Below are 6,000 nucleotides of genomic sequence, written 5' to 3' on the forward strand. Positions count from 1 at the left end.
GGGGCAGCCCCTGGGCCAGCTGCACTGGCTGCTGCTGGGGCAGTCTCAGGCCACTGCGCCCCCGCATCCTCCCCCAGCAGCAGCAGGGGTCCCGGGCCACCTCATGCCCCGCTCCAGCCCGGGCTGCCGCCCCACAAACATCTGCGGCTCTCCTGGGCCCCCACCCCCTACCCCAGAGCACCCAAGATTTAGTCAGGGGTATATAGTACAAGTCATGGGCAGGTCACAGGCCATGAATTTTTGTTTACTGCCTGTGACCTGTCCATGACTTTTACTAAAAATACTTGTGATTAAAACGTAGCCTTATTCATCAGTCTCCACGATACCACGATGATGGATGTAGTGTAAGAACCTGATTAGAACACAGAACAAGGTAGAAAGCACCATTCAGCTAGTCTAGGCCATTAAATAAGTGGTCAGAACTATAAGAGTTCTATGTAGAAAAGGATGCCATAACACTCACCCCCTTCCTCTGGTGGATGACTGCTCCATTCATCCTGGTAACAGAATAACTGATGTGTTCTTAAAAAGAAAAGGAGTACTTGTGGCACCTTAGAGACTAACCAATTTATTTGAGCATGAGCTTTCGTGAGCTACAGCTCACTTCATCATGTGTTCTTGGCACACACAGGCCCTGCCTCAATGGGCAAAAAAGTGTAGATTTTTCCAATAGGTTTCCCCTGTTTGAGGGACTGTAAAACCTTAAGGGTTGGTATGGTCCTACAGGACAGGGTGTAGAACCAGAAACAATAACTCATTCTGAAACCAACCAGACTTCAAGTTGGCTGTCACCATCTAAAAGAGACTGCTAACAGGCCTTGATTGAATCCGTATCATACGGAAAAGAATTACAGGATCTGACCAACATATAGGAAAACCCAAAAAATCAAACCAAGAAAAGTTATCATTAATTTCTGTCTGCTTTTGATATACTTCATCCACAGCTCAGACTTAAGATTTCTACAGTACTTCAAGACAGACTTATTCTGACAGTCTAGTTTCTTTACCAGCAGGCACCCTGTACAATTGTCCCCCTGGAGAGTGTAACGTGGGTTACTAAAACGTATTTCTTTCTCTCACAAGTATTTCTTTCTCTCACAAACATGCTGTTGTCTCACTTGTAGCACTATAAGTTATTGGCCAAAAGAAGTGAGGCCTAACATTGAAATGATGTCATTTCTCTATTTGTAATGCATTAACTTTTGAAGACTGCGTCCAATCAATTCCAAAATTTGAGAGAACGTTCTAGGTAAATGGAACAGACCCTATGGATTTTGGTGGCAATCAGAAAACCAGAAAAAATCCAATTTCCACACAGTGACCATTTGGTGCTGCAGATAGAAGAGCACTGACCAAGATAACTCAGCCAATCACCAGTCCCTCCCTCCAGTTTATTTGCATACTTCAGTCCCATTGGTTGAAGTGAGTCAGCAAATAAAACTAAGTGAGGTCTGAGGAGTCTCCATAGGGTTGGGGGACCCAGGGTTCAGGACTGGAATAGGGAGGCTCCTTCAGATCCAGATCTATAGTAGCTGAGTAAAGGTAAGGCTGGAGATTTCACTGTGGCTCCCTCCACGTTATGCCTGGCTCAGGCAAAATCATTTACCTTCGCCCAGTCAAAAGCTGTTCTATTCTATGTCATCTAAACGGTGCTCATTTCGTACAGCAGGAAGAGAGATTCCTCTGCTTGCAGTACCAAACTGGCACCGTCAGGGAGAAGACAACCAAGTCAGGCAGTAGACTCAGTGTTTCAGGTTAGGGTTACTGGAGGGAAGGATGGAGCGATGATTAGTTATGTTACCTCTGATGCTACCACTCAGTTCCTGAAGCACCAAAGAGGCACCATTGGGAGAAGTTGCAGTTGATATGCAACAAGGAAGATAAGATGAGCAGCTTAGATGACTTAGTAAAATGTAGCTTTAGTGGCTGTATCTTACAAAATTGCTACAAGTTTGAGGCTAGAGACAGCATCCTGCCCCTCCCATCATCTGCCAGCTCAGCCTACATAAGCAACAAAGTAGAGATCTCTTTTGTTTACTATCAGAAACGCATGAAACTGAGGTTTGCGAGGGATTTGTATGGTCCAGTGCTTAGGGCACTAGCCTAGGAGTTGGAAGCCCAGGGTTCAGTTTGCTTCACCATCGCAGACATCCTGCGTGACCTTGGGCAAATGGCTCCACCTCTCTATGTCCCAGTTCCCTCTCTGTAAAATGGGGATAATTATCCTTCCCTAACTCAGAGGGATGTTGCAAGGATAAAGACATTAGAGACCATGAAGAGCTCAGACATCACAGTAATGGAACTGTATAAATATCTTAGGGCTTGTCTACACTTACCAGGGGATCCACGAGTGGCAATCAATGCACTGGCGATCGATTTAGCAGGTTGAGTGAAGACCAGCTAAATCGACCGCAGATCGCTCTCCCGTCGACTCCTGTACTCCAGCAGATCGAGAAGAAGAGGGGGAGTCGATGGGAGAGTGTCTCCTATCAACATCGTGTAGTGTGGACCTGCGTTAAGTAGATCTAAGCTATGTTGATGTGAGTTACACTATTCACGTAACTCAAATTGCGTAGCTTAGATCAAATTACCAATGCAGTGTAGACAAGGTCTTAGACACGTAGGCTAAATGACTATGTCCAGGCTTCCTTTAGATCCATCTATAGCAGTTTCCCCTTCTCCCTTATTTTGTGTCTTTTTTCCCGTAAGTTGAGCCTTAGCATACCATTCAAGCGCTTACAGGATTTGGTCCAGCAACAAGCCTATCTCCCTGTATTGAGACACAAGATAGGCTAGGTAATATCTTTTATTGGACCAACTTCTGTTGGTGAGATGGACAAGATTTCAAGCTTACACAGAGCTCTCATTTAGGTCTGGGAAACATACCAGAGTGTCACTGCAAAATCAAGGTGGAACAGATTGTTTTGCATAAGTAGTTACCACACATTTCAAGAGGCTACTCAAGGTGAACATTAACATAACTCCAATTGTAAAGGGGGCTGGGGGAGCAGCTGACAGTGGGGTTATTAGTAGGTTATAGATTGTTGTAATAAGCCATAACTCCAGTGTCTCTATTCAGTCCATGATTTTCAGTACCTAGCAAAGTTATGAATTTAAGCTCCCACGCTCATCTTCTGAAAATGTTGTGCAGGTTTCCTTTGAGGATGTGGACTGATAGGTCCAATATAGAGTGATCACTCTGTAAAAAGTGTTCACTCACAGATGATAGGGTGTTTTTGTCTTTTATCATTTTCCTGTGTAAGTTCATTTGAGAGCATAGTGACACACTCACCCAGGGCCTGATCTAAATTCCCATTAAAAGGCATCAGTGGAAGCTGGACTGGGTATTGAGGCTATGTCTACACTACAAACCTTATAGTGGGACAGCTGGTTCCACTCTTTGCTGGTGGGAGAGAGCTCTCCTGCTGGCATAATTAAACCACACCCCAAGGAGCGGCGGTAGATGTGTCGCACGGCAGTAGATATGTCAGCAGGAGAGAGTCTCCTGCCAACATAGTGCTATCCACACCAGCACTTTTGTGGGTGAAGGGAGTGTTTTTTTCACACCCCGACCAACATAACTTTAACCGACAAAAGTGATAATGTAGACATTGCTTGAGTGACAATGACAGATCAAATGTAAAAACTGAAGCCAGCCTAAGCTGTAATGAAAAGTGCTTTTTAAAGCAAAGCACACACAAAAACCAGGATCCTCTTAAAGCTTTGCACTTATTTTAATAAGATACGGTGTGCAGGTAGGCTCTTGCAAGCAAATATTTTCCTACTTCAGATTTTAACAACAAGCCTTTGTCAAGTTCTGCTTCACAATCAAACTAGCAGTGACAACTGTCAACCACCAATCTAAACAGTCCTAATTCTTAATACAGACGAACACGGCTGTTACTCTGAAACCTTCCAGGATATAGCTCTTTCTGCATAGCCTCTAACCTACTGCAGTGTGTCCATCCAGTATGTCCACTAATACTGCTTTTTAGACATGTTCTTTAAGGAAGGGGTAAGGAGACTCCCTTCCTACTGAAGTGGCATACATGTACCTGAGGGCAGAGCAGATCCTGAGGAGCAACTTAAAAAGGTTTCAGAGTAACAGCCATGTTAGTCTGTATTCGCAAAAAGAAAAGGAGTACTTGTGGCACCTTAGAGACTAACCAATTTATTTGAGCATAAGCTTTCGTGAGCTACAGCTCACTTCATCGGATACAAATAAAAAGGTTTATTTAGCATCTTTCTGTAAGGCAAAGCTGGTCTCACATGCTAATGCCCCAAAAACTATGAACTAATCTGTTCAAATCAGTACATGCTTTTAAACTACAGATAAGCAAAATAATTTGTCTTTTCACCACCCTCTAAACAGTTTTGAATTAAACAAGTTATTTAGTCCTCTAGCCTCCTGCCTTTAGACATTGTCACTAGTACGTAATTAAAAACTGTCAAGTTACTCAAATCTCAATATCAACTACTAAATATGCATTAAAGTATTACAGAACCCTTATTGACCATACATTGTGTGGGGAGATGGTTATTTATGGATCAGAACCTTGATCCCACAGACACAATTCAGAGCAAGCGCACTACCATGATAATCCACAGATTGAGAACATCTAGTAGTACACACTAACAATCATTAAAGGCTGTTATGTCAATTATTCAGATTACATAGCCAGATTTTTAAATAAAGAAATACAATAAAGGATCTAACTAAACACTGTCAGACTGGAGATTCAGGGGTAAGGAACTAATAGTAAAATCGCCCATTGTACCTAAGTATTGCAGCACATACAGCCACGCACTAATCTCAGATCTAAGCACAGCAGGGAGAGTTAAGGATGAAACAAAAGCCTTGAATCTGTACTCCCCAGCCCCCGCGGTTTAGATTTCTAAAACCCATCCCCAAATCAGAGGAAAAAGCCCTATTAGGTCATGCAGTCCACCCCTCCCAGCCAGTACCGGATTCGTCCTTACACTGTTTTCTGTAGTGCTTTGTCCATTTTTAAAATGTCTGGAACAAGGGAAGTGAATTCCCTCTGGACATCACAGTCCCACCGTTTTTCCTACGGTGGGCTGCCACCACAATGCCAGTGCCTGCCAAGTCTGTTCTTTCCTGGGTGTGCAACTGAATACAAAATCCTCATTTTTAGAAAAAAAAAATACTTTAAAACACTGATAAGCTGGGCGAAACGGCCAGGAACAAACCCTGCTGGAAAGCCCATGCACTTCCCCCAACCATGAGCCCCGGTCAGGCTCCCAGCTGCGCCCAGCCCAGCCACAGAGCAGAGGCAGCTCTGTAACCTATTGATTTCACCAAACAATGCTTCCCCTCCCCCTCCCTGCCCCCCAACAAGCCAAGGGCTGACTGCAGCCCCCTCCCCCCACATATCAACCCCATGCTACAGGACACTGGGGTTTTACCTGGAGCTGCTGGAAGGGCAGGCGGGGGAGGGGGGGTGCAAGTAAAACCGGCCTCATGGACGTTACAGAGGGTGCATGCGGTAGAAGGGGGAGCAGCAGATCCCGCTTAATTCCCGCGGCACCTACTGCAGTGCATGGCTGCGGCTGCTGCTCCTCCGCCCCGAGGCTGCCGCTGCTGGGGCTGGGCAAGAATGGAAGCCTCAGGGCGCAGGCGCACTCAGCACCGACTGGAAGGACGACCCGGCAAGCGCGCAGGCCCAGCGCGCAAGCGCACTATCTTTGTCGGGCCCTGGAATCTAGAAGACTCCCCAGCAAGCAGGACGCACGCGCACTCGGGTGTCGCTCCGTTGCGGACTTCCCCTCTCTCACCATGGAGCTCCGCGGGAAGGTCAGAGCGGCCGGAAACACCCCCCGCGGAGCTCCATGGTGAGAGAGGGGAAGTCTTCCAAGCGTGGCTGATATGAGGTAAGCGTACAATCTGCGCATGCGCCCGCCGGCGGCCGGGGTCTCGGGCGAGCTGAGCCCGCGCCCTGCGGGGTTCCGTAGTCGGCGTGCGAAATGGGCCGTTGCTGC

The 6,000-nt window shown here is 46.3% G+C and overlaps 1 protein-coding gene across 1 annotated transcript in view; it reads right to left on the minus strand.

Moving 5' to 3' along the window:
- CLASP1 (cytoplasmic linker associated protein 1) overlaps positions 1-5,663 on the minus strand; it is a 267,087-nt gene extending 261,424 nt beyond the window's left edge. The window contains exon 1 of the mRNA XM_073305074.1: positions 5,428-5,663. The gene's annotated coding sequence lies outside the window, so the exon portion shown is untranslated. The remainder of the gene's footprint in view (positions 1-5,427) is intronic.
- Between the last annotated feature and the right edge of the window lie 337 nt (positions 5,664-6,000).

This window comes from Lepidochelys kempii, chromosome 11 (genome assembly GCF_965140265.1).
Source record: "Lepidochelys kempii isolate rLepKem1 chromosome 11, rLepKem1.hap2, whole genome shotgun sequence".
Taxonomy (NCBI): domain Eukaryota; kingdom Metazoa; phylum Chordata; order Testudines; family Cheloniidae; genus Lepidochelys; species Lepidochelys kempii.